Source organism: Podarcis pityusensis (assembly GCF_964106645.2).
Source record: "Podarcis pityusensis genome assembly, chromosome: 1".
Lineage (NCBI taxonomy): Eukaryota > Metazoa > Chordata > Lepidosauria > Squamata > Lacertidae > Podarcis > Podarcis pityusensis.
In genome coordinates this window covers 51067696-51079642 of record NC_138028.1, presented here as the reverse complement: position 1 = coordinate 51079642, position 11947 = coordinate 51067696, and the positions used below count along the sequence as shown (strand labels likewise).

Sequence of the window (11947 nt, the reverse complement as noted above, 5' to 3'; positions counted from 1 at the left end):
AGGGAGGTGTTCATGTTGAGTTCCGGTACCTCTTTTTCTAGGAAAAACAGTACTGCGGGGCATGTGTCTACAAAAGCGAATGCCATAATAACTTGGTTAGAATTTAATGTGCCACGAGACTCTTTGATTATTTACTTACTTACTGCAAGAGACCAAGATGGCTACCCCTCTGGAAAGCCTTAAAATGAAAATTCATGAAACTCTTAACTAGATTAGACTGTAACCACAGGCTGCACCAGATTATACTGGGACACAGAAGCAACGCCAAGATGCTTCTGAAATATAAATGCCTGCCTTTCTCTGCATCCATCTCTGGGACTGATCTGAACTCCCAGGTCTCTTGTATGGCAGAGAACGGAAGTGAAGGAAAGCATTATCTGTCTATCAGTATTTATGCCCCACCTTTCCACTGTAAACAATGCTCAGGAGTAGTTCAGAGGAACAAAACCCACTCTGACATCACTATTTTTGACAAAACAAACAATACCGTTTAAAGGGATGCTAACCTTTTTACTGGTAGCTGCAAGGCAAGTATGCAAAGCATTAGAAGCATAAACAGGGCCATCTTAAGCATACCCGGCGCCGTGGTGCAAAGATCCCTCCGGCGGCGCCATCCCTCGCAACTCCAAAGCAAGGGAGGGGGTGGTGGAAAATGTCCTCTGCCTCCCCCAGCGTGGTGGCGGCAATGAAGCAGGAAAACGTGCTGGCGGACATGCTCTCCGGCGTCAGGGCGCCCGAGAAGGCAGCCCAGGAAGCCTGTGCGCCAACTTTCACCGGGAAGCAGGAGGAGGACAATGACCGGGAGCAGGGCCGTCTTTAGCAGATGCAGAGCCTAAGCCTCTGCGGGGATCGCTCTCCTCCTGTGGAGGCTTGGGAAGAAAGCTGCACACCCACCCACCATATAGTTGGTGGGGCGCAGCTGGCGGGCGTGCAGGGAAAAGGGAGACTGCCGGCAAAGCCGTGCAGCTCCCCCACTCGCTAGGGTGCCCCTGAGAGGCCAGCACCCTGGCGCAACGAACCACTAAGACCAATGAGAAAGACGGCTCTGAGCATAAGGATGGATGGATGGATGATACAATAATGGTAAAAACTATGCCTGGAATTATGCACCAGTTGAGAAGTTGACCAAGTAAGTCTAAACACTGAGATGGCCAGACTATGAGGATGAATTATTCTCTCAAGTGTTTCTTGTTGAAAAGTCAAATGCCATCACACAATTAAATTAGAGCCACTCCACCAAGATGTCAGAGTGGGTGGAAGATTCTGGATAGATAAAAGTACAGCACATAGTTAAACTATGGAACTCACTCCAGTAGAAGACAAATTTTGAGGGCTATTGATAGCTACTAGCCATGATGGCTGTGCCATACATCCACAGCTGGAGATAGCAATGCTTCTGAATACCAGTTGATGGAAATCACAGGAGGAAATAAGTGTTCTTCTGCTTGAACCTGCTTGTGGATTTCCCACAGTTAACAACTGTGAGAATAGGCTACTGGACTGGATGGGCCATTGGCGTGATCCAGCAAGCTCTTTTTATGTTCTTGATGTTAGAATGCAAGAAGACAAAGCCATTACCCATGGATGCAGTCAGTTTGAATATGGTTAACAGTCATTAGGACACGATGCTAAATTTAAAAGCTTGTTTTCATCCCCTGTGGATTTTCAGAGTGCGTCATTCCTTCATTATTTGACAAACTGTTCCCCACCCCCAGCACACACTCCTCTGCTAAGTATTATTGTCTCCATCCTTCTGGTTGGACTGTCTGTGTTCTCTCTAGCATTGGGCTATGGGTTCATTTAGACTGGGCTTATTCCCAAGAGGTTTCCACCCACATCCATATGTCCTTCTTGCAACTGTTTATGTCAATCTCATCCACACTTTGATAGCTAGAGATTAAGAGTCAATTGCATGTTTTAGGTTGGGCCACATTCACAAGTGACATGAAGAACACCACCATTTACAGTGGGATGTGACACTTAGGAATGTGAATATTAATATGAAACAGGAAGCAGAAGAAAAGTCATTTTAAAACTGAACATGCATTGTAACCAATGTTGGTTTTGCATTCAGCATATACATACTGGAAATTCAAAGTAATTTAAGCAGTGCTTCTGAAAACGGGCTGCTTTTTACACTCTCTGGAAAGAGCAGTCTAATGGGGGAACTGGTAGCTCATTTAGCACAGTCTCAAGAACTGACATGGTACATACTAGATCACTGAAGATTTCGGAAGTTGCTAAATCACCTCCCAATGCAATCCTTGGAGGACTCTTATGAGTGAAAAACATGACACAAAGTAATGTGCAAAATGGCATTGTGAGTTTCTTCTGGGCTCAGACTGGGCTGGTAACTTACAGACATCAAGGTGCTAGGGCGACATTTTCACTAAGATACAATTAACACTTTTTAACTGTGCAATGCACCACTTTCGAACATGGGACAAAATGTGAAAAAGAGCAATTTTAAAACAAGCCTGTTTAGATGACATTGGCTTTATTTTCAAAATCGAGGTGTGACAGGTGCCAAAACATCACCCTCATGGTAGTGCCCAAGCCACTAAACACAATGCTTAATTTTAATGGTCACAGTGCAATGTACAAGCTCTCAGGAGTTGCACGAAAATAGTCCGCAGGCCAAATCTTTGGGTTTTAAACGACAGAAAAGAAATGAAAAGTGAGGGAGAATATGTTTTTGAACAGAGGCGAAAAAAGGGCTTGGTTCAAACGGCCAAATTCATGTTGCCCGTATCGCATCTGTGGGATGAAACCCACATTGAGCCTGCACTGAAATGCCTGTGTCCGAGAGAAGGAAGAGGCCAAGAAGCCAGTTTCCAGACTCTGGCAAACGTTGCTCGGAGTCCCCATGGAAGAAGGCGAGGAGGAGGAAGACGCAGGGCGGGAATTGGGGTAGGACTAGCCTCTGGGGTCTCTCCAGCAACTTAGGCCCAGCTTGAGTTCGCCCTCTCTGAGCGGGCCCGCCTTTTGTCTCCAATTCCATGAGGGAAGGGGGGAGAAGGAGGAGGAGGAGCCTTGGAAGTAACTTTGGGCTCCCCAAACTACCTTTGGTGGTCAGCTGGGCGTGACGTCAGGGGCCGCCGCCGTGCCGCGCAAGGTTGTGCCCACATGTGACCAGCTTAAACTAGTTCTGAAGACACAAAGGGAAAGGCAAGGCGAGATAAGGAGCCAGATAGCGGGGCGGGCGGTGGAGCAGGGCCAGAGGAGCGGCACGGCAAGCAGGAGGAGCAGCCTTCGTCACGACAGAGCGACCCAGGCGCCGGCAACGAGACCCGCAGCATCCATCCAGGCAAGTCACGCACCGGGCGCGCTCTTCTTGCGCGCCAAACTTCGCCGCCGCCGCCGGCGGGAAAGGGGAGGCCGGCGCCCAAAGGGGCGCTAGGCGGAGGAAGGTGCGCTCCGCAGAGCTGTGCCCGAGAGCGGGGACGGAGACGGGGGGACCCCGAGCGACTCGTGTACCTTTGTGAGGAAAGCCTCCGTCCCCAGAAAGAGGGGTCCTGGCTGCGCTTGAGTTTGCTTTTCCCAGCCCCATAAAGCGCCCATGTTTGGAGTTCCCCGGGAACTTTTGCTTTAGCAGCCCCGAGCGAAGATCATCCCAGTCCAGTGTAAACGCTGTAACGCACTTTGGTCACCGACACGGCGGGCGGGCGGGAGGGTGACGAGGCTCCATCACAAATGAAAGGGGTCCTTCCCCACCCCACCCCCCGGCGCTCCCGGAGCCTCTCCAGCTTTTAAAGAAAGGGGCCGAGATGATGCTCAGGTTGAGGCGCGAAGTCACCTTTTCCGAGAGGGGAAAGCGGGAAAGAGGAGCGGCGGGATAGCCGTTCAGAGCTGATCTCTTTCGCCGGTTGTTTCCTGCCTGGCCAGATAACATTGATGGTGAAGGGACGCGCCGGATCGGTTGGTTGAAACTTTTTTGCCCCAGGATCTTTGGGAGTCCGGCAAGAGTTTGGATGCTGAGACGCCACGCTCGGGCGTGCTGGCACTGCACGGGGAACCAACCTGTATCTTTCTAGTTCCCCCAGAAAAACCCGGTGTGCTGCAGGGTGAAGAGAAAGGGTGGGAAGACATCTCTGGGTCTGGGTCTGCCGCTGTGTGCCAGATGCATATCTTGAGTCCTGTGTTTCCCGACCTTTAGTTACCAGGGAGTGTTGTTTTATTTGTGTTTTGAGCACTAAGTTCATTATACTATCTGGCACCACATATACAAGATCACACCCATGCTCTCCATAGTAAGCAATTTGAAAGATCAGTCTGCATACATATAGTGTGTGCGCACATATGTTTGCGAGCATACATCGAAAGTGATCGCAATGGAACAACCAGGGCTTAAAGAGCGCTAAGTTACTTAAGTGAGCTAGAGCCCGTACCCTTATTATCTTTAGTAAGCTTTTTTGTGCCCAGACTTCTCTGTAGAAGTGCATGTAGCTCACTTTGCGTCTGCCACCCTCTAATCTTTGAGCTAATATTGCTAGTGACTGGAGATGTGTGTTTGTGACTTGGGTATTCCTGATCCCTGTAAGGGTCTGCAAAAGATGCCCTTGAGATCCCACCCAGTTCCAAGGCAATTTTGGTTGAGGATTTTTTTTATTTTTTTTGAGGGGAAACAGAAGAGTGGGGTCTCTATTCAGTCAGTCCCACAGTGGTATGCTTTATGATTATGCACGGAGGGAGAATTTCAATGGCTGCTGGTCCTTTCTCCTGCTGCAATTGAGACAGTGCTGTGCATTCCTCCTTTGGTTCTGTTGTTGCTGGAGTTGACCTTCGCTCAGCACGGAACTCCCGGAGCCAGGCATTTTGGAGCACAAGAATGCATCTCATGCAAAATGTGAGCACCTCTATTGAAAAAGCCCCTCCACTTGGATCTGCTCCAGTTTGGAGAAGAATGAGAGAAGGTTGTTGTCGTCTGTCTGCCATTCCACCCCCCACCGCCACCCCATGGCTGGTTCCAGGAAGGAAGTGTCCCAGTGAAACTAGGACACCTCGTTTCACTCTGAACACACACACACTCAAACTGTGTTTCTTTTTATGAGAGGGGAAGTGGGTGGTCAAGTCTTTAAAAACCCCTTTCACTAGCCGTTGCAGCCATGGTTCAGAACCCTTCGTAAAGGGGGCCTTCCCTCAGAGCTCAGTGTGTTTCCTCTACCAAGCCTTGATCCATGCTTCTTTGAAGTGGGTCTTTTCCCAGCCTTCTTATAGATAGATGTAACAGCAGAGATGCAAGGCTGCATCCTGCTCTTCTGATACTCCTGTTCTGGGATGGTCTCCACACACCCAAAGCCTGAAAACTCTTGGCAACAAGGAGGTACTGAGGTAATTCCTGTTTCTCCCCCCTCCCCTCAATTACTCTTCAGGATCTTGGGCTATGGCCAGAATGCACAGAGCTGTGCACCTTTAAAAACCTTCTGAAACTAATTCTACAGTTGGAATTCAGACCAGTTTGTCATATATTTAACAACTTTAGATTCACTGTTCTGTTTGCAAGAATGCTGTTTTTTCCTTCCCATGTTCTTGGAAATTTTTGAGTAGCTGTAGTAGGTGTTTAGGAGGGTGTTCAAGAACACATTTTAGGTCCTGTTTTTCATTTCAATCTGCAGTCCTAATGAGTTGGTGGGGTTGGGGGAAGTGGTCACTTTATGAAAGCCAAGAATCTTGGAATTCTGCAGAATTTGAAACTGGATTTTAAGCCATGATAGTGTTGAGACCTCTGACTGTGTCTCTAAATGCTCTCCTACCCTTGAGTTTCTTGATGATGATGATGATGCCAATTTATCTCTGCATCTCCACATGCCATTACGATTTGTTAAAATTTGATCCGTTGTGCTTGGTGATGATAAACCTATAGGGAAGACCTCAGTCAGAAAAGCAACGTTTCTTCCATGCTGTCAGGGTAGCGTTCCTGTTATTTTGCTGGCCGAAAGATCATGTTAAGAGTAGGAAATGAGGGAGAGGTTTGCATTCAAAGCTGAACTTAACCAAGTCCATCCTTTCTTGAAACAATACACAAACAGAAACACTTCCCTGAATTTTGCAGGGCAGTTCTCCAGCCAAGAAAGGTGTAAAGAAAATGCATGTACTGGGTAAACTAACACACGCGTAAAAATGCATACTATTAGGGGAAGTTGCTTTGGGAAAAAATGTATTTGAGCAAAACTGCATACAAAAATGGATTTATTAGGAGAAATTCACACTAAAATACTGGTGAATTTCCATGAGAATTAAAAAAAGAAGATAGAAAATTGCTACAGAAATGTAGAGAATTGAATTTAAGATTGGAAAAATGAGAAACAGGGAGAACCGAAATTGACAGATCCATCCATCCCTAGTCAGGAGCCCCTGTGTCTGCCTTTCAGCCATTTACCAACCATTCCTGAGACTAGTTATGCATAGCCCTCTATGGGTTCACTCCACCTTTTAGAAAATAAAGCCTCCTTATGTACCCTAGCCTCTTTAGCTAATCACCACTTTTGTTAATTTATTTTTACATTTATATCCTACCTTTCCCCCAGTGAGTTCAAGCTGGCATACGTGATTCTCCCTGTCCCCCATTTTATCCTCACAACCCCCCATGAGGTAGGTTAGACTGGGTGGTCCCTGGTCACTCAAGTGAGCATCATGGCTGTGTGGGGGGTTGAAGCCAGGTCTTCCAAGTCCAGCAATATAACCACTACACCTCTTTCTTTGGTTTCAGTGCTTGAAATGCCATATACCCAAAAGACTGCACCACATATTTTGATTTCACTGTGTGACCACCCTGTTTAAAGTTGTGGTGGTTTCATTGGGGGCCTCCCAGTGGGATAATTTTGTCTTGTTTTTCAAGTGCCAGGTGTGCTGATTCAGGGCATCCAAGGCTAGCAAGCCTTGGGAATAGTGGGAATCCATCTTGCTGGATGGATGCTAGGTAGGGCAGCCCAGGTAAATGGAAACATTTGCAATGTTTGGTGCTTCTTCCTTGACAATTCAGTCTTGTCCTATTGGCTTCAGTGGGCCTTGCTCCCAGGTCAGCTTTGTCCTCTTTCCAGACGGATGCTCAATCAGTGGGGAAGGAATCTCGGTGGGATGCAGCCTTATACAGAGATTTTGCTTGTGCCATGTATACCCCAGGAATCATTTGCAATGGTGAGGAAGAGGAGGGGGCCTGAGAATAGAAGGTGGTAGGAGAGGAGGCAGGGAAGGAAGGATCTGAAACCTGCCAGGACACAGCCTGAGGGAAAGGAGGTGGGAGAGAGTGGAAGAATCATGCATATTGTTGAAGCTGCATTTGGCTGTAGGAAATGGAAATCTGAGGGGACTGTTGAGGCCAACTTTTCCTTCATTTTTATAAGATGGAGCAAGGCAAGTCCAAAGATGCAGAAACACAAAGGACCCAAGAGGAAGAGCTCATGGTAAAACAGGTCGGAGAGGAGAGGGCTGGGAGGAGAAGGCATATGGTAGCTCTCGAGACAGAGCAGGAAGCAAACACCAGAAAGAAGGTGGGTGGTCAGGGCACCTTAGCAATTCAGAATGGCTGCAGCTGCTGTTAAATGCCCTATGTTTTAATTTAATGGATCTCTCTTATTTGAAGTTCTTTGTCCCTTCAGACAAACAAAAGAAATCATACGTCCCTTGTTTTGGAGCCCATGGTTTTCAAAGTGGCCAGTGTTTAAGAAATTTTGTTCTGGCAGCATCTCTGTATGCAGGGGAAGAAGTTAAATGTGAGTCCTGCATAGTGATGAAAGCGAGCTTCGTGTCTCTCTCTCTCAAACTTCCATGTAATCTGGCCTGGTTCTCTAAACTCACTGAGGAATGTTGGTGAAATAGTTCAAAAGTTTTGTGAATCTGTTTATTCCCACCTAGTTTCGGAGTGAGTTAACACGATAAATCCAAGCATTTTCTGAATTATATGCCACCGCTATCTTATTGTGTGCAAGCGGTGCCTCTCTTTTTCTTAAAATATTCCTGCCTTCCTCAACTTGTTAGGTGATGAGCTAATAATGATGCCACATAAGCATGTAATCATGTTGACATCTGCAGTGCATCATTAAGAAAATCTGTTTCTTACTATGGAGGGAACTTTGGGTCACATCCATACCATACATTTAAAGCACTATTGTACCACTTTAAGAGTCATGGCTCTCTCCACCCCCCCCCCCGATGTCAATTCTGCCTTTGAAATCCCAGTAATGTCCAGGAAAATCTGTATGTATGGCAGCCCTAGTTAAGGGTGCTGGGGACTATACCTTTGTGAGGGGTCTCCTTAACAGCCTTAATGAACTACCATTCCTAGAATTTTTGGGGGAAGACATGACTCTTAAAGTGGTACAAGAGTGCTTTCAATGTGTGGTGTGGGTGTGACTCTGATGTGAAGGAAATTTGGAGCCAAAGAAGTAAGGGAAAACTGGAGTGTGGGTCACTTGCAATGTAGTGGATCATGTGCTAGTTTTGAGGGTTGAAAGCAACTATTCAAGTTCCTTCTGGGCCATGAAGCTTAGCCTACCATATGGTGAGATCCTGCACATGCCCACTCAAAAGTAAGGCCTGTTGTGTTCAATGGGGTGTATTCTCAGGAAAGGGTACAGGACTGCAGGTGGCTGCCAAGATGACAAATAAGCGTTTTGCAGTTTATATAGTTTTTCATATAGATTGTTATGTGCCCTGTGGCTGACTTGGCGTAGTGAATGAGGAGAACTCTGTAGGAAGGTTTGAGAAAGAAGCTCTGTGGGATTCACTCGCTGCCCCCAGGGTCAGGTATTGCATATGGTGGCTCTGCTAACACCTTTCTAATCCTTTGCTCCATTGTCCTTCCTTCAGCATTTATGCAGCAGCAGAACTAGGAATGATTCAAAATTAGTTTTGCATAATAAGCTGGTACTAGGAAGAGAGAAGCAGGGATTATTATCCCCCAAAGTGGGAACAGCCCATCCTGAGAGATTCTGTATGTAAGACAGGTGAGCAGTGCTTACATTCTGGAACGAGTGCAGATGCCTTTGAGGACAAAGAAAGCAAACCAGAACAGCTGGATGGATGGGGACTTGACAGTTTTTCCTGTTCTGACAGAGATTTGGACGGTTCCTGTAAAAAGCACGCCTCTTCCAGCAATGTGTTCTGTGACTGAGGAGAGGGCTGTGTATTCTTCCCATCCTTTATGGAGATCCCTGCAGAGGCAATATACAAGTTGCTTGTCTGCAGTAAGCACTAAAACTCAGAGGCAGGGAAGAGCTGCTGATTACCATCCCACTTATTTGAGGAGACAGGGCACCTGGAGAAAACAGATAAGTAGATTGGCTCTAATAGGGGTGTGAGCAGCAAGACACTGCTGTTTGACACTTTGAGCCCAGTTCTGTGTTTGCTTAGAAGTAAGTCCCACTGATTGAATGGGACTTACTTCCAAGTAAATAGGTGAGCTATAAAGCGGTAGAGAATCTTGTATTGCCGCTGTGAAGGAGCTCAGTGCGTGCGGGATGACTCATCTGGTGGAGAGGACGGAGTTCAGCATCTAAATCTCCAGGTGCCGACAACCGGGTTAGAAGTGACACCTGGAACAGATCTTGCTTGGCAGAGAAGGGAGGCCAGGGAAAGTGAAAGGGCCCCTCGTTATTGTGTTTGGCACCTGCGACCCCATTCCAGCATCACCCAGAGGTTTTCCATGGACTTGGTCCAGTGTTAGACAAATCCTTGGCAATCCTGACTGTTGCCAAAGTATGTCTAAATTTTCAGCTGCAGCTCAGCATGTGCAGCCTGTGAGGAGAAAGCGTTAGCAGAAATGAGGTATGCTCTAAGACCTGGATACAGTAAAAGTTAAACGCGACAGGCATATAATGAATTGTTGAGGATCCAAGGAGAGTAGCTCACCAAAAATATCAAGGGTTCTGCAGGGGAGGGGGAACTGCCCCAAATATTATTTTCATCTTAATAATAAATTTCTCACTTGGGATTGTTTAAACTGTGTCTCTCCCTGCCCCCCATGCAATAGAATATATGATAGTCGGTGTACTCCCTTCCTTTAATTTCTCGTTCTGTATCACCGTTCGACTTATAAAGCTTTGTCCCACAAGGGAATAGAGTACATTCTTGAAATGATCAGCAAGAGGGATGAAGCAGAGAAGAAGCATTGAAATAAATGTTTCAATTTTGGGAGAGGAAGCTTAGTAAACGCACAGAAGAAGAAAACTGAAAAGGAAGAAATAAGCTGATTTCTTCTTCTGGTTTTTGCTTTCTCTTCACTTCAGGTAAATTCACAGTAGCCACCGGCCCATCTCTTACCTTAAGCTCATTTGAAAGATAAAGGACCTAATGCTTGCACTCTGCTGAGGGGCAGCAAGACAACTGTTCCCACAATTACCAGCAAACAGGACGGTGATAGTGATGTGGGATGCAGAACTAAGCACAGCCTCCCAAAATTAGCCTTCAGCAGATGGCGGAGCACAAAACAAGTCCTGACTTCTAAGAATGTTATTGAATTACACAGGTCACTTGCGTGGCTGGTTTGCTGTTTGTTTACTGAGCAAACTAGTGTCTTCCTCTCTCTTCTTGCCCACTGTACACCTGTCCTATTAGAGTCTGCATTCAAGGACTTGCATATAACTATTCTGTTTACTTTTAAAAAATGGACTCTGCAACAAGGTGAGCAAATTCCCGTGCTTCTAGCCCTAGTTATGGCTACTCTTAGTTCTACTGGACCACATCACTTCCACAGCCAAACGTGCTCAGGTTCAGGTGGGTTTGTCTTGCCACATATTTCTCCCCCATCCAGCATACATGCTAAATGTGTTCCTTGCGTTTGCTCTTAATTTAATTGTTACATTTTAACGGAGGAGGGTATACCCTCCCACTGCATGTTTGGGAGATTGGCCATGTTCCTGACAGCAGTCACTGCAGAGAAGGCAGATTGCTGAAGCTGGAGAGAACAGCAGACTGCAGGCTGATGCCAAGAAGGGAAGGGCAGAGAATCCATGCCACAGGACAGAATAAGTGCATGGAGCATATTTAAACAAGAACAATAGTTTTCTGCTGGATTTTGAATTGGTCAAAGGAGGAAACTGAGGATGATAATTATCTATGTTTCTTTTTTCTTTTTGCATGAAGAAAATGACAATTAGAGCTCCAGGAGACCAAGATGATAGAACTGCAATAGGCCAGTCCAGAGGAGATGAGGCTCTTACTGTGGAATTTGTAGCACACAAGAGCCAGGCAGCATTAGAAAGAGGAATAAAAGCAAAATGAAGAACAAAATGGATATTGTAGTGATGCTTTTGCACTTAACCAAATAGGCCAGATTCAGACATTTGTCCTAGGGTTCATATATCATAGTTCACTAGCAGCCCTGTACCCTCATGTTGATTGGGAATGCTAAGAAGAAGAAGAAAACTAGTGCAATTTTGTAATGGGTAATTTTAAAAATGCACATTTTTGAAAGGTTCAGTTCTTCATCTTGATTCAAAATGGAATCCAGTTTTATGCAAGAAAGACTTGCCCCTCAGTCTCAGGAACCATGACATAAAATTTGGTTAAGAGATGTTAAGAAATGTCCAAAGGCACAGCAAACAGAAAAAGTAACGTTCCAAAATATATAGTAGAAGATGAAGCCATGAACAAGCACTGTGGCCATGTACTCCTCCCTTGCCCCTCATTTATATGCTGGTTTCAGTGTGGAGATCTTGCTTGCATTTAAGTCAGAGTTCTCCATAACATCCAAACAGATGAGGATAAGCCAGGATCTGATCCGATTTAAAATGCCAGCTCAAGACAGAAGTGCACTGAGTAAACTTACATTAATGTGTATTGCCGTTGCTTCCATATTTAGGCTATTGTTTCCCTACCTTCTTGCAACTAGTTTCAGTCATTACAGATATCATCAGCTGCAGGGAAAGAAACAAGGAATCCCACAGAGATCTTGTGAGCTGAGTTGGCCTTCAGGCCATTCCTGGTTGCTGTGCAGCACTTTTCCACA

At 46.1% G+C, this 11947-nt stretch overlaps 1 protein-coding gene across 4 annotated transcripts in view; it reads left to right on the top strand.

Annotated features, from left to right (window-relative positions):
* Positions 1-3149: 3149 nt before the first annotated feature.
* The window catches only part of MDK (midkine), a 40115-nt gene continuing 31317 nt past the window's right edge, over positions 3150-11947 (top strand). Inside the window, exon 1 of one of the 4 annotated variants that reach the window (XR_013985108.1) lies at positions 3150-3307. The gene's annotated coding sequence lies outside the window, so the exon portion shown is untranslated. Of the gene's footprint in view, positions 3308-5107; positions 5332-11947 lie in introns of those variants that run through there. The other 3 variants (XM_081002329.1, XM_081002328.1, XM_081002327.1) reach the window with 3 other exon arrangements.